Source organism: Rhinopithecus bieti, unplaced genomic scaffold (assembly GCF_001698545.2).
Source record: "Rhinopithecus bieti isolate Rb0 unplaced genomic scaffold, ASM169854v2 scaffold_40017, whole genome shotgun sequence".
NCBI lineage: Eukaryota > Metazoa > Chordata > Mammalia > Primates > Cercopithecidae > Rhinopithecus > Rhinopithecus bieti.
Window position 1 is genome coordinate 302321 of NW_016816550.1, and position 26379 is coordinate 328699.

The 26379-nt window shown below is 40.7% G+C and overlaps 1 pseudogene; it reads right to left on the reverse strand.

The window, feature by feature from the left end:
* LOC108517163 (nucleolar transcription factor 1-like) overlaps positions 1-22687 on the reverse strand; it is a 117994-nt pseudogene extending 95307 nt beyond the window's left edge.
* Between the last annotated feature and the right edge of the window lie 3692 nt (positions 22688-26379).

Here is a 26379-nt window from a genome sequence, read left to right on the forward strand (position 1 = left end):
TAGTGCTCAGATTTCACACCAGATTCTTAATAATGACATGGATGTCTGAAATGATGGAAAAAGGATTGGACCCAGCAATAAAGAATGTTGCTAGGTTATGTTAAATTTCCCTCTTGACCCTCAAAAATGCCCCTTTGGCCAGAGCTGGATAAAGTTCCATTATAAAAATAAGAGGTAGTACAAAAAATCTGAGAGATTTTTGTACTAAAAATGTGTGATTGGCATTCCAAAGAAAGTTGTATGTGATTCTGTATTATTTGGGGTTCTTGACAGAAACTGGCTTGACAGTTTATCCAACAAACATTACTGAGGCATGTTCTGTGTCATATCCATTGTTTTAGCATTCTATAAATATCAACTAATTAATTACTCACCATTTTGTGAGCTATGGGTACTCATATTAGCCCATTTCACAGATAAGGAAACTGAGGCACAGAGCAGTTATGTAAGTTGTTCAAGATCACTCAGCCCGTGAGTGGCAAAGCCAGCAGTCAAACCCAGGTAGCCTAACTCAAGATTCTGTACTCTTAATTACTTAGCTATGCTGCATGGCATATATAAACATAAATACTGTTACAGCAGTGATGGTTTTTAGGAAATGTTAGCTTATATTTTTGACAGGAGGAAACTAGTCACTATTATTCTCTAATAGACCATAGTTCTTACCTTTGACTGTGCATTAAAATCACTGGGGGAGCTTTCCAAACTCAACCCAGACCACATCCCTGACCTAGTAAATCATTCTTGGAAGGTGGGACCCAAGCACCAGTAGTTTTTAAAGCTCCCCAGGTGATTCCAGTGTGCAGCCATGGTTGAGAAGCTCTAATCTGGGGAGAAGAGTCATTATTGATGGCCAATACTTTATCAGAAACATCTGAGGAAAAAGTACTGTGGCCATGTCTTGACACATTTCACTGAGTCTTCTAAGAGGTGAGCCTATTCACAATGGAGCAGTCTTCTTCAAGTGGAGGCAATTTAAGTCTGAGAAAAATTGTTCTTTCTGAAGATGCTGTTTCCAGTGATATTTTAGAAAAGTCAAAGTATAAATCCATTGGTGTTACTGTAACATAGCCAGCTGTTTCAGTTTATTAGTCAGGTGAGTGGAACATAATGCTCTTACTCAAATCAGTGCCCAGTTGCTTTCAATTGTCTGCATCTGAATTTTGAGTTGAATTCCAAAAGAGGTAAGAGAAAATCAGTGGATAGGGAAGACAGGCTGCATCTCAGCCAGATGGCTAAACAGCATGAGACTTGGGCTGCAGCATCTTCAGTCCTCTGTGAATGCTGTAGAATGACTTCTTTCTTTCTTTGACTAGACACGGAAGGAAAATATTCAGCACATGAGAATCTGGAAAGAGTTTTTCTGTTGGAGCAGCTTAGTGAAATCGAATAGCAAGATGCCTTTCAAGAAAAGTGACTTTTAGTCATGGTGGTATGTGCATACCATACATAGTGTTTAAGGAAATCAACCAAGCATGGGTCAGTAGTTAACAAACATTTCTGCTGCTTCATCTGAATCATGCTGGGAAAGTGAACCTGTTGTCTGGGGTATTTATTTTGGAATTGCCAGTTTGTTCGAACAAGACTCAGTCACATTGGGGAAATGGTGAGAACAAGCTCTTTCGGCTAGACCGTTCAGTTTCTCTCAGAAGCCTGTGAGCTTGCAGGAATCCCCACTAGTTGAGGAGCATTAGGACATTTCTCAAGGCTGTATATGAAAGGTAATTACAGAGGGTCTTGTTTCTGTTTGTTCCTGCCATGAAGTGTCTTCTAGAATTGCTTTTCTGTGACTGCTGTCTTGGGCCATATTAAAGGATCGTGATGGTGGGAACAGACACTGTCCACTGCTGTTATGGGGAACAATAGAGACAAATGGTATAGATTCTTGTACTCTTTGTAACATAATCTGTGACCCAAATCATCTTGTAAATTGCAAAATGTATTGTAAATACAAAAGAATGTTTAGTAGATATAGGTACAATATAAAGAATGATTTTAAAATACTCATGGGCCCACACCCCCAGTTTAAGAAATGGGAAAATAGCTCCTTAAAGACCCTTCCTCTGTTCCCTTTCCCAGTAGCATAACCTCTGGAGATAACCACTACCCTGACTTGTCACTCATTTTCTTCCTTACCTTTTTAGCAGCCAGAGTTTTATGTATGTATCCCTAAACAATATATTGTATGGTTTTGAAAACCAAGCAGCAAATAGAAACCTAGCTGTGGAAGGAAAGAGAGACATTGGTTTTGTTTGATGAAAGTCCCAAGAGAAGGCAAGCCCATCAGGTCTCTGGGAGAAATCTGGCTTCTGCTTTCACAGCTTATTGTGGGGAAGTTGGTGGGCAAGGCCATGAGTGAATCTGAGGAAAAATGGGGCTCCTGATAGGCAGGACATTTGACAACACTGTAGTGTGGGACTGGTACTGAGCGCCTAGCAGGAGTGTGGTGAGGGCACAGGCTGCTCTGCGTTTCCTGCTCTCCAGCTCTTTGATGCCTGCCTCCAGTTCTCAGAAGGCTGCCTTGGAGTGAAATGAGTCCTTTGCTGGTTCAGGCAGTGGAGAAGAGCAGGAATCTCCTCAGCCCATGCCAGGAAGAGCAAAACAGAGGAAGCTGCATCCAGCTCACCCCATCATTGTTTTAACGGCAGGTTTAACGGCAGCAGGCGTCTTGCGATGAAAGTTCTCAGTGTGCCCCTCTCTTGAGTCACATTGCACCAATCTGGACTGGTTGTCTTCTTTTAGTACACAGCTGTCATCCGGAGCTTCCCTTGGCCTCTCTCCTGAGTTAGAGCTTCTTTTCTTTTTATATCTTCTGTTTTGCTTGCTGGTTTTAGTGGAGCACTTCCAGTAACTTTGTGAGAAAGGGTACAAGGGAGGTAAATTTTTCAAGGCCTTGCATACCTGAAAATGTCTATTTTACTATCATACTTCATGGGAGTTTGGGAGTAGAATTCAAAGCTCTAAAGGAAAATTAATACATTGATCTGTTGTCTTCTATTTCTACTATGGTTGTAGAGAAGTATGAAGCCATTCTGATTCCTGATAGGATACTTAGGACCTGATTTCTTTTTCTCTCTACAAGTTTATAAAGTCTTTTTGTCCCCAGGTATCTGAAATGTCACACTAATAGGCCAAGACATGGGTTTGTTTTCATCCACTATGCTGGGCATTCTATGACATACTATGTGCCATTTCATTCCGACACCTCAATTCTTCAGTTTTAGGAAATTATTTTTGAAACATTTATTCTCCATTTTTCTTTTCATTCTGCAACTAACACTCAGGAGCTGGAATCTCCATAACAGTTATCTGATTTTCTGTTTTCTCCTGTTTTTCATCTTTTCGTATTTGCTCTAATTTGGGGTAATATCTTCTTATTTTGATTTCTCATAATAATTTTCAATTCCAAAAATGTTTGTTTCAGTTCTTTAATTTTCTGGGTTAAAAAATCATTTTTTTATTTTATGGATGTAGTATCTTATGTCTCCAAGGATATCATTGATATATATTTGCTTAATTTTCTCCTAGGTGTATAGTCTCTGTTCCCAGTGCTCTTTTGTTTGCTTATTTTGATCTGTCTTCCTTGGTAGAGGCTTTTCTCAGATGTCTGGTAATCCTTGGTTTCTTGGGAACTAGAAAGCTGCTGTGAAGCCAAGCAGGTTGGTGGAGCTTGTTGAATTTTTTTTCACTATAGCGTGATCTGGGTTGGGCATTTGTTGGGAAATGCCTATGACAATATCTTTAGGTCTTTCACCTTGGGTCATTAGATGCCCTAGAGAAGCCTTCAAGTCTGCTGCAGGAAGGGTAGGTCTAGTGTTTAGTCTGGGAGCTTCTTGGGGAAAGAAGACTTGAGGGTAGTCTCTCTGCATTCAGGGTTCAGTGTGTATCTGGTCACTTAATGACCCTATTTTCATTCGAATACTCATGACCTGACTATGCCTCCCAGGATAGGTACCCTATGTTTTACCCTTTTTAGAAAATAATCCTCTGGATATTTTCCTGGCTGGGGAAAGTGCAGTCCCTCTGTGGAATGGAAAGGGGAGCTAGACGTAACAGTTTCTCAGATGCCTTCCTTTCCAGCCTCTGCACGTTTGAGACCCCCTTGTCCCCCAGTTCCAGAGAAGCCTTGTGCCCATTTTCAGCTTTGCTCACTGCTAGTTTGAAGTTTTTTTGTTTTGTTTTTATCTTTTTCCCTTGCCTGCTGAGTTGGTTACCACTCATCTGTCTGCTTTGGAGCTTCCAAAATGTTGTTCCTATTGTCCCATCTCCTGTTTTCCTGAGTTTGTCTTTTAAAAAACAATTCCTTTATGTGGTTTTTATGGTGTTTCAAGAGAGTGAAATGAGATGTATGTATTTCCACCGACTTAACCTGAAAGGTAGAACTGTTGTTTCTTTTTTACATTATTGAATCCAGTACGTTTTTGACTATTCAAAGCCCAAGGCTTCTGACCATTTATGGAACACCTTTGTGCCAGGTACTGTTGTTGAGTTCTTTTCATGTGTAGAGATGCAAGTAGAAATGGATATTATCCTTAGTTTACAAAAGACAAGTTGAAACTCAGATTAAGCAGTGCATCCAAGGTCACTGCTAAAAAGTGGCAGTGCTGGGATCTGAATGCAGTCCAATATTTGGGTTTTGAAACCCTGTGAAAGTTTTTACCCAGTCCAGTTCTTCCCGTACACCAGGGGCTGAGTTGAAATAATGCCTGTGAATCCTATTAAGATCTCTATGAGTTAACTGGACTTTGAAGGAGAAAACTATTCTGACATGTTTTGAGTTGTGTAACCTTGATTGGGCTTTTACAAAGTGAATGGGGCACCCACAAAACATGAGAAGCACCTGCTTTCCCCAGCTGCAGGGACTCTCACCTCCCTGCTAGCTTGGTGTGTGGCTGAAGGTCATTCATGGGCACTGTTGTGCCGTCTATCTGGAGAACAAAGAATGCATGGTTTTCTGGCCCACCCAGTAGAATGTGTGTCTTACGGGTGATATTGTGCAGTAATGAAGGACTTATTTTCTATATGGCCACAAGGCTAGGTAACTCATTACCCATTCAGTGTCATGAGCACCAGCATCACATTTCCCTATTGAGAGTTTTGCTTTTTTTGCAACAGTATGAAGCCATTGATTTGCAAAATGGATACAGCCATCAATGGGAGCTGTAGAGTCTTTACAGATTTAATTATTCTTTTTTTTGTAAACCTTTGTCAAACCAATTTGTTCAGACCAAATTATGTATCAAAAACTTTGTTTTCAGCATTAAAGAACTGCCTATAGCCTTAAGTATGGACTGGGTGGATTTGAATATTAGAGTGTTAGAAATATTGCTAAACAATGAAATCTTTTTTCCCCTTGAGTGTCGAGGGGTGTTATTTTTATAACATGTTTCAGCTTCAGTGAGCTTTCTAAGCATGGTTGCTTAGTTAAGTACAAGATTCTGTTTATATTCTTTTCCATAACTATAGCTTTTTCTACAAGAATGTAATATAAAATACTTACACATAGCTGAAAATAAGCTTTTTTTTCCCAATGCAAAATAATATCAACCTGCCTCTGCCTATGAAACCTTGAAATGAGCTGGGGTTCCATTTTCATACAGTGTCTCAAGTCAAATTATTTTTAGTTTCTACAGAGAGAACCCTTTTCATTTAAAGGGATCGAAAGAGCACTGGACCACTTTCAGCTCCTTAAAATGCACATTCGGGGCCTTTTAATGTCCTCTCAAGATTTTTTTTTTAAAAGAACATTATAAGGACACTCCATAAACTGCATTACTATATTGGTTTTCAAATTTAACTAGACCTTTTACCTAGAGAAGAAAATGATGAGTAACATATCCCATGAGTATTTTGAGAGAAATAAAATGCTTAAAGTATTAAAATATTTTATTTTAACACTTTTCATCATAAGGATATCGTTTCTTCCATTCTTGCCTAAAGAGAAATATTTAGGTGTCTCATAGTAGAAAAATCTGCTATTCCAAAGCCAGATTTTGAATCCCATGAGAAATGTGGAAGACCTCGTGAAGGCAGACCTGTGATTTCGAGGTCACCATTACTCTAGACAACCTTGCACAAGGGAAAATGACTGGAAAGAAAACTGGACTTCAGAGTCAGATCTAGGTTTCAATCCTATCTCTACCTTGCATTCTTGGAAAAGTCATTGACCTCTCTGGGCCTGTTTCTGCATCATTAAATGGGGATAATTTGCAGCTTGCGTAGCTCTTATAAGGTTTAGAGGGAATGTACATTAGAGACCTACTGTGGCAAGTGGCGTGTAATTGTAGGTTCTGATCATAGTCATAGCCCTAATTGACAGCGTTTAGTACTTGTTAGCTTCTGTTCTAAGAGTTTTACGTGTATTAACTCACCAAAGCCTCACAACAACTCTCTAAGGTAGGTACTATATTAATATATCCACTTTACAGATGAGAAAACTGAGGCACAGAGAGTGTGCCCAGGGTTATACAGCTAAAAAGTGGTGGAGCTGGGCTTTAAACCCACAAAGACTGTCTCCAGAGCCTCTCTCTCAACAGCTATACCTTATCCACTACACAGGGGTGGCTGATAATGATGATCTGAATCATGGTCATCTGCAGGGCAGAGTTCCTGCCTCATTCATCTATGGCAGGGGTGTCCAAGGGCAAGAATACAGTCATGGATTCTTAGTTTTTGTTTCTGGTTGGCCAGCAAAGCCCCTTCCTCATCCCTCTTTTCCGCTTATCACTAAAGACAAAACTTAAAACAATGGCTTCAGGCTGCTAAAAGCCTAAAAACAAAACAGAACAACCACAAAATAAGGTGGGTTGGACAAGCTTGATCTATGGAGTACCCGTTGCCTGCTATAGGTGATGGTAGATTCTCCATAAGTGCTTGCTGAATGAATGTATGAAGCACTTTCCATAGCTTACTGAGGTGGGCTACTCTTGCTACACAAAATGTATTTTTCCTCAGAGCCACTCTGCAATTTCCCTGAGCCCCTGTGAACCTCCTCTCATCTTTGAGTGCTGGTACCATACTCAATGTCAGTATTTCCACTGAGCTTTCCGTGGCATGGCCAGCTTATCCACAATTGCCTTGCAGTGACTAGAAGATTTCCTTGATAAATAACAACTTTGAAAGCTATTCCAGTAAAGCAGGGGTTGGCAGAATTTGTCTTTAAAGGACAAGATAGTATTTTAGGTTTTACAGGGCACAGGGTCTCTGTCATAACTACTCCACTGCGGCTCGAAAGCAGCCACACTGTCCGTGGCTGTATTCCAAGAAAACTTAAGAGCCTGGCTGGTTGCATTCGGCCAGAGAGTGCTGGTTTTCCCACTTTCTTGTGCTGAAGAATCATCTTTTTCAAATAGAGATTCCTGGGCCTACCTCTGTTAAAAGATAATATTCAGAAAAGGCAAAATCATTACTTTCATACAGATAAGGATGAACATGTTTTAAAGATTTCATTTTACTCACGTGAGGGAACCTGGCAGAAGTTATAAGCAGTTCAAAGGGAAAAAGTCAAAAAGCACAAATTTATGTTGAGTAAAGGAATAGAATTGCAAATGGAAGCAGAACTGCTAAATGGGGAGTTTTTCCCCTAAATGGGGAGGGAAGTCAGGCAAAACCAGACAATGACAGAGTTTTTAATATCTTCCAGTTGCCTACAACTTATGAAGTTGCAAAATAGCTCAAAGGCAGTGAGAGCTTAAAACCTGATAACCTAGAGGGATGTGCTCTAAGGCAACACAGAGTTTTGCATTTTATGCACCCTGGAAAGACTGGTTCGGTAGGTCTCATGTTGTACTCAGAAATCTGCATTTTGAACACTCCCAAAGCTTTGGTCAAGCAGGAAGACTTCATGTCACACTTTGAGCAACACTGGTTCATTATTTGTATGCTATTCTCTTTATTTAGAATACTCCTTCTGCTCTGAGCCTCTCTTCTGATTTAGGGAAATCAGCCCTCATCTTGTGAGGCTTACCCATCCATTTGATCAGATGGGTGATAGTTTTCTTTGTTGTGGGGATTGGAAGGGACAGGGAAAGATTGACTACTGGGAAAACAGCCTCATTTTACATTTTACTATTTGTTTGTTCATGTCAGAAGGACAAAATGATGGAGACTTGAGCCATACAATGATTTAAAAATATTTTGGGCAGATTAAGGAATGTGTTTGTAATGGAGGAAGAATGAACCTTGGAAGTTGTTGGTGCAGTGAACCTCAGGAAGGTGGAGGAAGGAAGATGGAGGGAATCAGGCCATCTCTGGGAAGGACCATAGGGTGGTACAGACTAGGAGAACAGGAAGCATGAATTCTAAATAATCAGGAGTACAGAGACTTCAGTGAGCATGTTAGGGAAGTCAGAACTCGTTAAGTTCACAATCCATTATACATTTACTTTCTTACTGATCTTTAACTGTCAGCCACTGTGCATCTCCATCAAATGCTGTTCCTCTCTGGATAGAACAGCAGACCTGGCTTGTGCATTTCCGGAGGATGGGGAAGTTCAGAAAGCCCCCAGACTGTCAGCCAGATGACTTCCTTTTTGTTGGGCTTTTTCTCTGTGTGAATAAGCAAAGGGATCACAGACAGACAGATGGTTGGGTGGGTGTTCTTGATAGCGTGTATTTGGAAGTTACTGTCAAGTCAGGGTGCATGAGGCATAATTTCCCCTCTGATTTGCTTTCCAGCGGGAACTTTTGTGTCTGAGAGAGAGTGGGAGAGTAAGGAGGGTTCATTCCCCCACAAATCTTTTACTCAAACCATCTGGCTTCTCAGCTAGTCGCTGAGCTACCTTGAGAGTGGTACCATTTCATACTAGCTAGGAGAGTCTTCATGTTAATTCCTTTGCTCAGTGAGTTCAGCAGTTTACAGGGCAGACATTTTCCTTCATCTGATTCTCTGTGAGATGCTGTGTTAGGTTTAGGGGCTTCATTGGACAATGGGCACAGATCCTGGCTGTATGGGATTGGGAGTTGGTGGTCTCTCTGTGGGTGGTGGGGAGGCATCTGGGTGGCACAGACTGTGGAACAAAGTAGTTGTGTTATAGTGGAAGCTGGATGGCTTTTCTTCTTGGCGGTGAAGCTGTGTCTTTGAAGACATTGCACTTTGGCACCTGTGTCTTGCTAAGGATTTCATCCCTATCTTGTCTTTGTCCTGAGATTATATCTTAGGACCTGCCAATTTTGCTGGAAATGGCAAGTTACCACGCACTGAAAAATCTCAGACAGCCAAGAAATGTACTATTTTTGCTAGCCTCAAGAGCCTAAGTGATAAGAGTGTCCAGGTGCTGGCCACTGCTGCCCCTGGGATATCTCAGGCCTCCTGCTTGACTGGGAGGCAGCAGCCACACCAGCTGTTTGGGCCCCACTCACACCGGGGCCCCCATAGCATCGGAGTCTGCCCTGCTATGGAATTTGGGATGCTGCCCTTGTTGCATTCACTCTTCTTTGAGTACTTGGTGCTGCTTAAAAGAGCACAGCAAGTGTTCTTTGCAGGTGATATTGTTCATGCTCTCACCTTGTTTAGACTCCAAATGGCACCTGAAATGGCATAGGTTATCCGTGTTTATTAGCCAAGGCATGGCTCAGCCTTGAGTCTCTCTCAAGAGCTATAGGAAAGGCCTTTGCATTGTCTCTAAATGATGCTTTGCTGCTTATTTTAATCACAGAAGCCTTAAGGGGGTTGATAGTTGTATGGAGGATAGGAGCTTGTTTAGCAGGCAGGACATATTGTCATTTTAGATTCATAACCCTTTATTCCTAAATTAGATTGAAAATCTGAGCAGCTCTGTGACATCCACAGTATTGACATCCACAGTATTGACATCCACAGTATGCCAACACAGAGCATACTCTGACAAAACTGTAAAATTGTATATAACTTAAGAATGAATTTTTATGATTGGGGCTCTCCTGTATTGTATAAATCATCTTATTTTGGGGTTGCAGAGAGTAATAAATACAGAAGTTTTATGAACTTACATTTGGAAGTGAAATAAAGAAAATAAGGAAGTATATGCTCCGAACCAAAATGAAGCTATTCAGATTTTCCTAATTTAAGCATATTTTCCCATGCTTTTCGCTAAGAAGATTTTTTAAACCATATATCCTTTTGTATCTTTTAAATTTTGTATTACATTCATTTGTGATCTTTCAGAAATAAATAAATAAAACTGCACTGGCTTCCTGATCAGAAAGAGGGAATAATTGCTGTCACTTGCATTTCAGAAACATAGCATCCAAACTGATGCGATTGTGGTGACCTGTCCCACTTAGTTTTGCTGATGTACTATAATTACTTTCTCTAGTGAGGCTGACTTCAGGAACAGATGCAGATGCAGAATTTTAATCCAGGGTATGCTGTATGTAAGTAACTTTTGCATTTACAATCTACCATTTGACTTTTTATGACTAATAATCCACAAATATCTAAACTAATTTATAAAGGCAAAACTACTGATTTAATGTAGTACTCTGCTTCTGGATCCCTGAAGTGAGTCAGAAAATTTCAAGTTGCCACGCCGTGGCCAGACCCCACAGTATATTGGTTATTGGTCCTGAAGTTAGTTAAAATAACTTGAAATGTTTCATGCTTAGTTCTAGGATCTATGCTTTCTTTGATTTGACTGGGACTGAAAGGCTCAGAATAACTGAATATCCTTGGCTCTAAATAAGAAGCTGTAACTTTGGGCCAGGTGCAGTGGCTCATGCCTTTGGGAGGCCAAGGCAGGGAGGTAGCTTGAAGTCAGGAATTTGAGACAGTCTGGGCAACATAGCGAGACCCCCGTCTCTATAAAAGCTTTTTAAACATAGCAGGGCATGGCAGCATGTGCCTGCAATCTCGGTTACTTGGATGGGTGAGTTGGGAGGATTGCTTGAGCCCAGGAGTTCTGAGCTGCAGTAAGCTGTGATTGCACCACTGCACTCAAGGTTGGGCCACAGAGTGAGACCCTGTCTTTAAAGAAAAAGAAAAAAATAAGCTGTAACTTTAGTTAGGATTCTGACTGGTATGCCATATCTTGCATTAGTTCAGAATTGGGTCCTACTTGGGAAGGTGGAGGGATTGAGTGCCATGTTGGCAATTTACCTTCAGTAGAATGTAAAGTAAGCCCGTGGTGAGACAAAGAAAAGCAGCCCTAGTTCTCATGCCTGTCTTTAATCTTGGTTTCTATAACTTGTTTAGTTCAGACTTGGTTCTTTCCCCTATTTTTCTGATGTTGATCACATGCTAGCGTGATCTGCAAAATAATATGCAAATATTAGTTGTGTGCATATTTCTCTTGTTTGGGATAGCCTTGCTCACTGAAGAGAATAGGAAGCTGGGTTTCTCCTCATTTACATAACAAGTAATATGGTATGGAAGATGGAACCGAAGATTTGAGGTCAGAAGACCTAAGTTCTATGGCTTTTCTACAATCTAGATGGTTGGTCTTAAATCTTGATTGATTTGTAGTTTGTTGTTTTGTACAGTTGAAGCTAACCCTTCTCATCTCACAGGGAAGTTGTGGAGATCCGAGGAGAGCCCATGTGAGGCAGCACTTTGTTAACACTGAAGTGTGATCATTGTCAGTTTTATTTACTCCTATTTGTAAGCATTACTAGCAGACCCTTTGGTTTCAGAGAAATTTGGCTTTCTTTTTGAATGACAAGGCCAGCACTGAAGCTAATGCCATGTAGTACGATCAAAGACCTTCCTGGAACTCAGCTTCCATTGCTCCCAATAATCATGAAGAGGATTCAACTTCAGTCACTGAGAAGTTGAAAGCTCACTGTGCGTTCTGGGAGTTTCTCTCCACCTGGCTTCCAAAGCACCTCCTTCTCTTGGCTATCCTTCTATCTCACTGGTTGCTCTTTCTCAGCCTCCTTTACTAGTTCTTACTCTCTCCCCAGTCCCTTAATGCAGGGTGGGTTCCAGGTCTCAGTCTGTGGCTCTTTCCTCTATACTCGTTTGGTGACCTCATGCCATCTCATGACATTAGAGTAATGGCAAGAACCTCACTAACTTTCGCACCGACCTAATAGCTCAATCCTGAAAACTCTCAGACTTTCTCCTGAAATCTGGACTCATTTTCCATGGCCATCTCTATATTGATATCCCAAACTCAATATGCCCTCAAACTGAACAGATTTTCTTCCCTTGAAACAAAACAAAACCAGTTCTGCCCACAGCTGTACCCTTCCTTAAACCCCACATTTTATTTCCTAAATTATGCTCTAGATACTCTAGATACTTCTCCATGGACCCTCCCACACTCCCCAGTGCCTTTGGTAGAGTCACAAGGAGGAGAAATAAGTGTATCTCAGTGTTAGAACTGAAACACAACCCACATTTTCATCCACTGTGCTTATTTTAAGGATGAGGAAGCAGACCCAAGGTCACACTGGGGATGCATGGATTCTTATTATCTTGGCAAATAACTCTGAACTTTTGAGTGTTTTTTTGTTTGTTTGTTTTGTTTTCATTTGTTTCAGAGCCATACAGTGTAGTCATTTATAAAGATGGATAGCCTAGGCTGGCTCCAGGCAAGAGGCACAACCAAATAATATATTAGACATAATTTGCCTTTCAGCATTTCTGTTATCTACCTAGTAAGCTATGACTCCCCGCCCCGATCAGCCATCAAAATGTTATTTAAAGCTTCATATTGTAAAGCTGTGTTATGCCTACCAGCTGGAGGAAATGTTGCTGCCAGATTGGTTCTGACCACACACGTCTGTTGAGACCCTGAAAACCAGGTTCGTGACGAAAGGTACTACGGAAGGACAATCATTGTATTTATTTTTAGGTTGTTAAATTATTTATGTTAACAGTTCAGAGACTTCTCTGTTTTTTGACTAATGAATGTTGACTTCTCTAAGTAAGGTTAGTTGTGCTCAGTAACCTTACGGGTCACTGAAGAAATAGGTTTTAGTTATTAATAGTAACTAGAGCCTAAAGGTTTAAGTCAAGAAGAAACAAATAATCAAGGCAGAATTGCCTTGCCCAATTTAAGTAGTGTATTTAATCTTTCTGTATCTTGCTCCCTTGAATTAGAAAGCAAAAATACAATATTGAGTGTTCAATCCTCTAAGGTGGTAGTTCTCAACCTTGACAGTACATTGGTATCACCTGGGGTTTAAGGACTAGTCATGCCTGGGTTTCACCCCCAGATAATCTAATTTAATTGGTTTGGGGTGTGACCCAGGAATCAGGATTTTTTAAAGCTCCCCAGATGATTTTTAATATACAACTAAGGTTTGAGAGTTTCTACAATGAATTCTTGAAAGCAGTTTGCAGAAGTCTGTCCTACTTTTTTGTTTTCTGTAAGAGACCAGACACCCTTGGAATTTTCCATATCTTTTACTCATTTATGGAAGATATAAAGATGAAAAATAGTTCTGCTTGCCTGTGAACAGTATACTTTTCCCGACTCTTGAGCACTAGCAACATGTATCTAGCCAGTTACCAAGGCATGGAGCAGATACATTTCCCACCCTGTTGAGCTTAGGAGGTTCTTATTATTGTCTCCCTTAATCTGTCTAAATCCTAAGATCAGCTCACCACCACCCACCCAGTAATTGCAGGCCTGAGATTTGAACCCTGGTCTCTCTGACTTTAAAACTCCTTTTCTTAACTACTGAGGCAAAGTCTAGTAGGATTCACCAAACCCCATTCCATCTTCTTCCTAGGCACACAGCTAGACTACCTTTCTCAGCCTGCCTCAGAGTTAGGTGTGGTTAGGTGGCTGGGTTTTAGTTGATAAGGAAAGCAGAAGTAACGTATGCCACCTCCAAGCCTTGCCTCCCCGGGTGATATTCCATTCTTTCCCCATCTGTCGGCTACAGCTGAGGACCATCTTTGGATGGCTCCCTTCCAAATATTCACAGTGTAATTCTATGTGAACAAGAAGAATATGTTAAGGAAGAGACTTGAGGGTTTATCTGTTTGAGCAGCTAGCCCTACCTGAAGATAAATACTGTGTATTAATGACCCAATGGAGAGGGGAAAACAATACAGATGCCAGGAGATGAGATCCAGAGCACAGGTGAAAGCATTAGTTTTGAACAGGATACATCTTTGATTTTGAGAATTGGGAAGGAGGATGAAACAAGTGTGTATACATGAAAATTTTAGAGGTATGAGGCAATTTTCTTTCTGATAGCTTCAATTTTCTTTGTGATGTATAAGACATAAGTCATCTGTGGGAACTTCGTGGGACCAAGTAAGTAGTTTGAGGAGATAGTGTTTTGAAAAACACTATCTTATGGAGAATGGAAAAGAGATCCACAGGAGAAAATTGCAGACAATGTCAGGAATCTATTGAGGATGGGAATCACGTGAATTTGTCACTGCAAAGACTGTTTCTTGTTCACTGCTATTTCTTCAGTGCTTGGCATTGTGCCTGGGACAGGGCAGGCTTTGAATAAATGATTGAAAAATAAATATAGTGGCACTAAAGAAGTGAGAGCTGAAAAAATGAGAGGGCTATGGTCAAAGAGTGGGATTTTAGATGTACTATTCTGGAAGTACTTTCAGGTTCTGACAAATTTTATATTCTGGCTATAGGAGTAGGTGGCAGACATAGAATGAAGGTGAAGATCATTGCCATTGGGAATACTTCAGGACTGAGACGCTAAGGGCAAGAAGTCACCCTGGATAATAGGGCATGGAATAAAGTATAACCATCAACCAGCTGTCAATCTTTAAAAATATAAAGAGATTGGTACTTGACATTAATAGGAAGTGATAGAGTATGGTTTATGGTATAGCCAGATGGTCTGAGCATCAGGAGAGCAGGATGACTATTCGAGAGTGAAAGGGCAGTGATCTGGAAGTTGCACTGGGGCATGAGAAAGATGTTAACCCTGCCTCCTGGCAATGAGTGTGTTGGGTGTAGGAGAAAGGGCCACAGAAGACACAGTACCCTCAGAGGAGATCTGGGTTCCAGAGAGGGCTGGGAAGTGAAAGGCACATTCAGAAGAGAGGAGTTTATTTTTCAACAAAAGAACTGAGTAACAATGGGAAGACTTTGGGTAGGTGTGTAGGGTGTTGCAGTGAGTACCGGTTGTCCCTTGCCACATTAATGCTGCATGGAAACCATAAATCCTTGAGAGCATTCAATAATAAGTTTATTGTGCATGTTTCTGGAGTCAGATTCGGGGGGGAGTGCCTAGGTGGCTCTAATGGTCTTGGCTGAACTTACATACATGTCTAGGGGTTACCTAGCTGTCAGCTAATCTATACTGGCTTTGGCTGGGGTAACTTGGCTCTGCTTTGTGTGTATCTCATCTTTCATCTGGGACCAATAGACTAGCCTGGATGTGGCCTTATCATAGTAAAGACAGAGACAAGAATGAAAGCAAGCAGAATTGCTTAAGTGCTCTTCAATCTTCTGCTTGGGTCAGGTCACTTTTGCTAACATCTAATTAGTCCAAGAAAGTCACATAGCTAAGTTTCAAAGTCACAAAATTATATAGCAAAGGGTAGGGATATAAGAAGAGGTGGGGAAGTGGGGCATTTTTTGCAATTTATCACACATTGGGAAAGTGGATAAAGAGAAAAATTGAAGAGACTATGGCTGGAAGAATTTACATTGAGGGATGAGCAAGGATGACTTGTAAGTTAAGCCGGTGTGGTGGTTGGCTGGCAGAAGCGTTAGGTTCCAGTAGGCATCTATCTGATGGATTGGCAGTGGGCACTCAGAGCCCCCTCAGAGGAAACTGATCCACTTACCCTCTTGGCCTTAGTTTCTGCATATGTAAATGGAGATGCTAACACTTTTTAGACTGTTAGGTTAGTGAGGTAATACTTTCAAAAGCATTTTGTAAACAATAAACTTAAAATATGGAGGTAGGTGTGAATGTGTGTACTAGTCCAACACCCTTTTTCAGCATAGATAGGCTGCCGGGTAGCTAGTCACCGGGCATGTGAGTAAGCCCAGTCAAGATCATGAGAGCCACAATGAGGAATGTTGGGGCCAGATTACCATGTAAAGTCTGCATAGTTGTCTCAAACCCCTGCCAAAGCTAAAGTGACTCAAATCCTATGGTTTAAAAAAAAACTTAAAAATTATTTTATCTCTAGTATACTTTTTGAAAGTATACTCAGTTTGACTGAGTGGTTTTTGCCCCTTGTGAGGGGATGGCACCAGATACATATGTATCTGACATACGATGGCACAGAGTACAGACCCTAAACTGGTAATAATGCATGCCTCCTCTAGAGGGCAGTGCCCTCCACCCAGCCCTTGCTAAGTCTTCTGGTGGCCACAGTAGGACTCTACAGCTTGCTTTCTTTCAGATCACCTGCTGAGAGCCCTCTGGACTTGAATATGGGAAGCAGGTCAGCCTAACTTCAAGTGGCTTGCACTGGGCTGTCTCTCTGAACTCCCTTGGATGAAGGTGTACTTCCCTGCTGTCTAGAACAGGCTTTTCAGATGCAGAGTTCTAGATCATATTGTCTTCTCCTGGGCAATGTCCAGAAATAGGAGTCCATTGGCATTAATGCCAAGTACTCTTTACACCCCCCTCCACAATGCCTGCTGTGGGGCATGGGAGCTGTATTGGTAAGTGGACTCCCAGGGGCATCCTGTTTAAGTCCCAAGCAAGGTATGCAAATGACTCCAGGAGTGATCCTGGTCACATCTATGAGTGAGGACCAATTTATGAAGGTGGCTTTGGAAAGACTTTGGCAAATATGATTTTTTTTTTGTCTTAGGAACACTTACGGTGGCAATTCTGTTAAAATAAAAAGAGAAGAAAACAATTCCAGTCCTCTTTTACTGAGCAGGGAAAGAGTCCTTACCTATGCATGGTGGGCAGAGTGTATAGTACCCATCTGTGGAGGCTTTCACATGAATGTCACGGATTTTGACTTAAATAGCACAATAAAAATCTCTGCATGCAAGATTGCACTATGTGCCTTATTCTTCTGTGTCATCTCAGGTCAGTATTGGAGTTGAATGTCAAAGCTCCTTATTTTATATTCAGCTGTCAACTAGGTATTCTGATGGTTTTTAACACCTCTGACCTCTTGACCATTCCTTGGTGGATTTGGAAAACTGAGTTATTTATCAATTTCTTGACTTGATTCTCACTTCACATTTACCAAGTATTTGTTTTTGGAGGACTTGATGACATCATCATTAAAAGGAATGCCATTCACTGGAGTCTATTAAGGTTTGTGCAGTACAGGTGGCTTTGCATTTTTATAGCTATTTTTAATGACCAGTAAGTTTGAGGCCTTGGATGGACTTTGGGCCTGTCCTAAGTAACATAGATATAGTCAAGAACCCTGTTGTGTATTTCAAATGCTTTCCCCCCTTGATATTTTTGTTTTCTTTTTAAATAAAATCTATGGTAGTTTTGTTCAATAGAAACAGTATGTGAGCCTTGTGAGTGATTTTAAATTATCTAGTACCCACATTAAAAAGTAAAAAGAAATAAGTAATATGCATGAAATGTTTTGTATTCTTTATTTTTCATATTCTTTGCAATCTGGTGTGGATTTCACACTTAGAGCACATCTCAGTTTGCTCTAGCCACATTTCAAGTGCTCAGTAGCCACTGGCTAGTTCAATGAATAACACAGACCTGTAGCATTAAGATGGTGATGTGATACGATGTGGAGAATCTTCCACCACGGTTTGTGTACTTTGTTGTTGTTGTAAGCAGCAGCATCTTGATTAAATTTGGGACAATACACTTGAATTACTTAAATTGCATCCCTAATTATCACACGGTTCACTTGCTTACCCTTTAGCACCTTGTTGCTTTTTGAGTAGCACTGGAAGAAAATGTGTTGAGAACCACTATGGTGTTTCCGAAAAAGCTTTAGAATAGCAAAGCTAAGAAGAAATATTGAGCCTAGCTGCTCTGAGAGACAGTATCTATGTGGATGCATATACACGATAGAAGACTCACCACTTTAGAGCACTCCTCTTAGGAAAAAGGGACAGGAGGTGTGATGCTTAGGGCCAAATATCTAAGAGTACTACAGCTTGTTCCACCTTAATGTTCCTCTGACTGAGGGCCTCCAGTGCCCCTTAAGTATGTCTAACATTGCATGTATATGTAGGACTTACAGGAATTTGGCCTTCTCGTGGGCTTTTTAGAAAACAATTCTGGGGAAACCCAGACTTGTATCAATTTAAGTCTCTGCTCAATTTAGTATTTGCTGTTCTACAATGATAGAGTGCCTTTACAATCTTGTCTATAGACTCTGGAAACCAATTCATTCTCATTTAAAAGGTATTGACTTTTTTTTTTTTTTTTTCCTTTGGGCTCTAAAATTGGCTTAATTGTATAGTTACAGCCAGAATGAGTTTGGCTTCCCGTTTACAATCTTGTACTATGGAAGGTTTAGGATTCTTATGGTTATGCTTGAGAAGAATGAGATGTTTTCAAAATTTAGAATATTGTTAAGGAGAAATGAACAAAAAGGGATAACTTAAATTTCCCCATTTTAATTTAGCTATTTTATGCCAAGTTACAATCCAAAATGTCCAAATCAGTTTAGAAAATGATTGTGTCCTTCATGTAGTCTAAAAAGTGTTACCATGCCCTGTTAAGTTTATGATTTTGATTTATTGCCAAATGTGTAATTGTTTCTAGAAGAAAATATATAGTGGATATATTGCTCTGTTCTGTAGCCATCTTTATATTCATGACTTTGGAAATCAACAACCCACATGGTTAAAGGGTGGTAAATACACAGGTACTTCCTAACAAATATTAGTCTAAAAGTTTTTTTTTTTTAAATTTATGTCTATGTCTTATGATATGACTGAATTTACCTCCATCTAACCTCGGAGTTAGGCCTGATGGTGAGGACTATGTCACATTGGTATGTCCAGGTAAAGACTGTTTATGAGTATAGCAGTATCCTCAATATAATGTAATTTTAAATCTACACATACAAATGGGGACCAAATATGTGCAATATGGTAGTTTTGTGTACGTCTCTACTATTTTGATGTAATAATTATGTCATGTTCATGGTATACCTTTAGGCCATTTGGGGAGCCTGCATATCTTTTTAAATCCCTCTTATTTTTTCCTTTAACCTTTAGAACTCTCTTTTTAATGTGATCTGGGATAGATCCAGATGATCTCTTTGTACCCCTAAGTTGCCTTGAGAAGACCCCAGTCATCAGCACCACAGTCGGTCAGAAATGCCCCATCTGTGATGACAAGTGAGCAGTGCTCATTTCTACCTCTGTGCCATGTGAGAACAGACATATAGCACTAAGAATTAGATAAATATTTTTTTTTTTTTTGAGATGGAGTCTCACTCTGTCGCCCAGGCTGGAGTGCAATGGCACGATCTCAGCTCACTGCAAGCTCTACCTCCCGGGTTCACGCCATTCTCCTGCCTCAGCCTCCCGAGTAGCTGGGACTATAGGCCACCATGCCCAGCTAATTTTTTGTATTTTTAGTAGAGACGGGGTTTCACTGTGTTAGCCAGGATGGTCTCAATCTCCTGACCTCATGATCCGCCCGCCTCGGCCTCCCAAAGTGCTGGGATTACAGGCGTGAGCCAACGTGCCCAGCCGATAAATCTTGAATACTAACCTTTTCACCTGTGCTGCCCATTTACACATTACTTTGGGTCAAAGAGGGATGGGTATGTTTTTCCCCTTTAAATTGGATAGCAAATGATCAGTGGACTAGAATTCTGCATTATTCATAGATGTAATAATTTTTTAAAAAATGGCTTTTATTTTCTTGATTTTTGAAAAATCCAAACATGAAAGTAAATATTTACCATCTGAGTCTTTAAACATTGATTATAAATTATTTAATTTTGGCATTTTAATAGTGGTGGTCTCAGTGCATTTTATGGCAGGAAATTTGAGAAAAATTTAAAGAACTGGTGAGGATTGGGGTGGATGTGTTTTTGAATTGCCACAGTTCTTTTGGGAATTTCAGTGCCTCATCAATTTGCATAGACACCGTTTGAATAAACATGGCCTCTGCCAACAAATTCACTGAAAATTATTTTCTTTAATCTGCCTTATACAGATGTGTACTTGGAAATACTTCTATGACTTGTAACTTCCTTCTATGAAAATAAATTATACCTTTACCTGGAACCCTGAAGGTTGGAAGAGAAAGGAGCTAATTAGTCCAGTCAATTAAGTCAATTTTAAGTTAATTTTAAATGAAACACACCCCTAGATCTAGTTTGAATTTTTTACCTTAGGTGCAAGGATTTTCTAGTTGAGGCCAAGATGCCCTCAAAGGTAGAAAAATATTATGAAATGCCTCTTCTGTTAGGTTTTGGCAAGACTTGGGGGCAGAGGTGGTGTCATAAAGGGATCTTACTTCTATACTATTTCCATTTCCTGAGGAAGATGATGTAGGTCTCTGGTAACATCTCTTAAGAAATTCACACCATTTCCCATCTCGGTTGATGAAAATTGATGCTCTTTTGTTCTTAGAAACATCGTTGCCAGAAAGAGAGGAAAAGTAAATTCTGTAATAATCTAAAATGATGATAATGATACTTAATGTCTACTGAACACTTACTATATGCCCCACGCTATGTGTTAACCTCATTCAGTCCTTAGTAGAACCTTGTGAAAAAGGTACTAATATTAGCTTCATTTGCAGATGAGGAAATTGAAGCAGAAACAACTTGAAGCAGAAACAGCTTGTCCCAAGTTCTGCAGCAGTAAATTGCAGAGTAGGACTCAAACACAAAACAACTCTGTCTCACCCCAAAGCCCACTTTCCAAAACACTGTTACCACTAGCTATGTGGGCCCTTCCAGTTGAGGTAGGTAGGCCATGGGTCTGAGTGGCCCTGTGCTGTGCAGGCCTTTATGAGTAGTACCCCATGAAGTTCATCACAGACTTCCCATTTCTGGCAAAGGATTCAATTATTCATTTTCAGGTGAAACTTTAAAAATTCCTTCTTTGTAGCCCCATTAATTTTATGCATTTGCTAATTAGGGTTTTTTGTTTTGTTTTGTTTTTTTATTTATTTATTTTTTATTTTTGCAAAACGTAAAGGGGCTATACCCCAGAATCAAGACACATTTGAGTGCAATAAACCTCTCACTGTCGATCAGAACAGCTAAGTATACCTGCCCTGTCCTCTGTTTAACAAGTCAACCTGCTTAACAGCAGGACAGAAGCCGTTTTCTTTTCCCTCGCTCGTACAGATTCTTTCATAACCATCATCCTGACTTTGAGTGAATAACCGTCACTCATTCTCTTCTCGTAGAGAAACATTTAAAATTGCAGGTTACTTTCTGTTCCAAACAGTTGTCCCTGTTCAAAATCAAATTTCTTGCACTTAGGATCAGTGCGACTGATAAGCAAATCCCCAAGATAAGTTTTGGATGACAATGAACTCGAAGATCAGAGCATCATGGAAAATTGTGGAACTCCAGCCCCAAGGCTATCATATTGAACAGAAGTGAGAGATAACACCAACAGAAGAGGACAGTGCTGAGGCACCTGGTGGGAGGCAGGCCCGCAGAGGCCAGGACCGTATTCCCTGTGACAGAATCAGCATCAGGGGTAGGGCAGAGGTTTCTTTCTTTTTTCTTCTTCTTCTTCTTTTTTTGTTTGTCAGATAGAGTCTCACTCTGTCACCCAGGCTGAAGTGCAATGGCGCGATCTTGGCTCACTGCAGCCGTCACCTCCCGGGTTCAAGCAATTCTCCTGCCTCAGCCTCCAGGGTAGCTGGGATTGCAGACATCTGCCACCACTCCCAGCTAATTTTTGTGTTTTTAGTAGAGACAGGGTTTCACCATGTTGCCCATGTGATCTCGAACTCCTGACCTCATGTGATCCGCCAGTCTTGGGCTCTCAAAGTACTGGGATTATAGGCGTGAGCCACCACGCCTGGCCAGATTTCTTTTTGTCCATAATTTCTCTGATAAAACCATAGTCCTGTTGAAACATCACAGGACAAATAGCCAAGATGTTACAAAGCACCTGACTATGTAAGAAATAACCCCTTCAAAATTGAGGCTCGTTACATCCTGACTTTCTGGGAGGTATTTCCTTAGCTAGCAACCCTGGAAGTTCCTGTGTCCTGGTTAGGATTTCAGCTTACTGCTGCTTTTGATGTCTTGCATATTGGCCTTTGGGTATTCTAGTGGGCAGATTTCCTTCCTGTAAAATTCCAAAAATACTGTTTTTAATTCATATGACCTGTATGTTCTCATGAATACGGTTATTCTGATGTTGCTTTAACCTTGTGCACCATGGCAAATGTTTACTTCCTCTAAAACTCCCTCCCCAGTTTGCTTCCGTTTTACACACTCAAGGCCAGTCTATTCTAAAAGAGATATGTAATCTTGTGTCCTTGCTCCTAGACTTAAAAATGTCATGGCTATCATTGCTTCAGTTCAACCCCAGATGCCTTGGGTGGCCCAGCTCAGCAGAGCTTGTTTTCCTTCATGTGCTGCTTAGTTATTGTTGGGGCTGCTGAACTCACTTTTTCCTTCCCAGTGCCTCTTGAAACCCAGCCATCTTTCCCCACAGGAGAGTAAGCCCCTGCTGATAGGAATCTTCCCATGTGCCACATGCACACAGCGGTTTGCCAACGTGGATGGCTGCCAATGGTTTTCTCCTAGTTGCAAGTTTATTTTCCCTGGATGGCAGTACTGTGCCACACAGGTGGTCTGTGACACACTAGGCTCCCCATTGATAGAAGCTTCTTTGTGGAGAAGTGCCTCTGGCATACTTGGGGTTCCCACAGACATATGTGACAGTTGAATAAGTAAAAAAATATTTTCATATTTTAGTGACTTTTGGTTTATTCTGCAGCAGAAGGATGTGTCAATATTAGTGTACGCTATAGGCCCCTCAAGAGGTAACAGATTGCTCCAGCCCCAGGGGGGCTTCACTGGCTGTTACATCAGACCTGGAGCCACCAGAGAGCCCCTTATAGGCAGCTACCCATGATTGGCCTGTTAACGGAAGTGTTAAGGATTCCACACTATGTACCCCTACTTTGTAGGGCATGGCATGGGTCCCTGGCTAATTCTGCGAAGCAGGGAGAACGGGCACCTTCCTATAACTGCACGTTAGGGAGCTATACCTCTCTCTCCCCTAACTTCCCACTTCTGATAAAATGCTACAGTCTTTAATCTTCTGCCCATTTTTTAAAAATTGAAATTGTATTGACTTACCTCCTTCACCCTATGTGACTTTCTCTCTCCAAAATCACAGGGCAGGCCCCCTATCCTATAATCTGAGTGCTACCTCTAAAAGGTTTTCACACTGTGGGTTACTAAGATCATCTTAGTGAGTCATGATCAACATTTTAAAATATTGAATACAACGGAGTAGAAAATACAATACATGCTCATACTGAGGTAAGTATTGTTTTGAGAAAGCCATGTTGAAGCTGTATATGTGTATGTATATGGATATTCAGCATAAATCTGATTTTTATGTAGATCGTGGTCAAGTCTGGAAGCCCCTGATTGTAGAGCCCTATCTTCTACCTTAGTCTCAAAGTATCTGCCATTCGCATCAGCTTGCCTTTAAAGTTGGGCCAGCTCCTCCTCTGCAAAGCCTCAATTGTGTGGAACCTTCCTTAATTACATGGGCCTTGGGCACTGCCAGGTCTTAATCATGAAAGACAGATTAAATTATGGTCACACTGCATGTTCTAAGGTAAGGGGTGTACTCATGGGCTTCAGATTTTTTTGAGTTAAGACAAATTGGTCTTCTATTAATTCTTGGTTAATAAGAAAATTCAATTTAGCCCAGTATGATGCTCTGTAAGCATTTTGGATATTCAAGGCTTTTCTCTGGAATACAGGGGTTTAAGGCATACAGCAAGCAGGGACTTTGCTGGGGAAAGGCTTTAAGTGTCTTTTCTTTTAATGCTTTAATAGGTAGAAGCCTCTTAGTGTACATGGAGAAATACATTTAGCTATCTTTACGACACCCTTTGCCTCTGACCGATTATATGGAGAAGGAATTGTTTTAGCAAGCTCTCCCCAGCCACATCTAGAAAGTCTCCTCAAAGGCATATTTATTTAGTCTTTAGAAGGGACTTCTCATGTGATAATGAGATAAGAATAGCAGCAGCTCTGGGTTATTGGGCATTTAGTGTTAGTCACAGACCTAAGTGTTTTACTTCACATTATTTCATCTGATCCTTGTAACAGCCCCCTGAGGTGTCTGTTGTCATCCCCCTTTTACAGAGAAAAAATAAATAAACTGGGTACTAAGGAAGTTATGTAACTTGTCCAAGGTCACATACCTGTGAGTGGTGGAGAAGGGATTCCACTGAGTCTAGCACACAAGTCCAGCACTCACATGCTATGTAGGATGGCCCCTTTACATCATCTGATTTGGTTCTTATATTTTCCCTTCTGCCTGAAATATTTTCTTTTGTTCATCCCCAGCCATCAGAATCCATTCTATCTCGTAGGCCCTGGTTTGAATCCTACCTTTTGTGAAATCTGTTTTTGCTTCTCCTAGTGAGAAGTGATTTCCTGCTGTCTGTACTCTTGTGGCACATGGTTGTTTCTCTCGTGGCACGTCACATTCTGCCACATACTGGGTTATTGTTAGATGTAAATATGACCTGTTCTTGGGTTACGGTTCTTATGGGATGGTTCTATTGCTTCTTCTTTGGTTTGGGTGAGAATGTATGCACTGTCTTCATCAGTGGGGTCTGCTTTGGCAACTTCAAGTTCAGGCTTAGTCTTTCCCTCATCTCTGAGCAATGATTCATATCCTAAAGGGATGAGAATATTTTTTTTTCTCACTTTCATTGTAATGCCACATTTCATATGACGACCACTTATTTTCTAATTGTGATTCTATTTACCAGAATTCTTCTAGATTTTTCTAGATTCTTCTTTCTGGATCCTCCTAGAAAACTCAGCCATGAATGGAATAGGATTTTTAAAAATATATACACAAGCAAAAATGGACAGTTTTGTACTACAGTGGATCTGTCCCATATTTTACTGTCATTTATCTTCATGGGTTTTGAAACGGAACAAGGAGGACGCCAGGAGAAGCAGAAGTAGGTTTAAAACATGTTGGTGTCAAAACTGAATTTTCATTGCATTTTAGAAGCCTGAAGGTAATTGAAATTTAGTTTTTCAAGATTGAATGTTTAGGGTGCCTTTCTTGTAGGGGAAGGGAAACTACCATTTCTTTAGCCCCTTCTCTGTGCTGGACTCCACATTTAACATGTTTCTACTTCTCCTGGCCTCTTCCTCACCCCCTTTCAAAACTCATAAATATCATAATAGCAAAATATGAGAACAAAAGGGCAACTCCCAAGATTGCATCTTATTGTGTTTACAGATATGGAAACTGAGGCTCAGTGAGATTGTACTGAAATCAGCTAGGTACTTACTACCTATCTGATAAAGCCTGAAATGGAACCCAGGCCGACTTTACCCCAAAGCTCTTTGTCCACAGCATTTACTGTTCAAGGAGAAGCCTGGACATTTTCTGTTTGTGATGAGAGAGAGACTTTCAGTGGACATCTCCTCAACAAGCAAGCGCTTCCTCCCCTTGCCAAGGCTGACTTGATTAAATCACATATTCATTAAGAAGAGTCACTATTTTGTTGCCTTTTAAAGGTATTTTCTCTCTTAAAATGCTAACATTTACAGAATATGCATTTAAAATGAAATTGTAAGAAGTCTGGCATTTACTGTGTGGGAAGGAAAGATTGGAGAAAGATCTATCTCATGCTTCTCAAATCACATTAAGTAGGAGATATCTTCCTATGAGCTGAGGCTGATTCTGCTTTGGAGAGTGAATAACAGTGGTTAGCAGCACATTTCTTGAGCACTTGTATGTTTTGGGCACAATACTAAGCACTTTAGCTATATTTCATTTAATACCCACCACACCTCTGTGAGATTGGTTATCCTCATTTACATGAGGTAAGGGACGCTTTGCCCAAGGTCCTCTGTTAGGTATTCATGGGAGCTGGGTTTTGTGCCTGGTCAGATTTCAAGCCAAAGTCTGTGCTCAGTCTTTCTGCTAGAGGATTTGTGTGTAGAATCTTGGCCTTGGATACTTGGTACACAGCCTCCCAGTGGGAGGTCTCAAGTATGTTTGCAGCATGATTAATGCCCAGAGTGCAGCCCCCTCTCTAAGAATGTCTACTGTCTACAGTTCTGAAGAGAGGCTTTGAACTTTCTCAAGTGAAGCTTTTCCCTTCCAGGTGTGTGTTTGTAGTTGAAGAACAAAGAAAACTGTATGATACTAGTAATGCAAGTTCCCTTGGGAAGGCATGTATGTTGTTCTTAACTTGCTGAACCTATTGCTTATCTTTACTTTCAGGGTGGCGTTGACAGAGTTAACTATGATGAAAGGAGTCCAAACCCCTCTCTGAAGGAAGTAGCTGTCCTCTGACCATCTCTACCCAATAGCGGGGTTCTCTCTGTGATGCCCTTCTCTGGTGTAC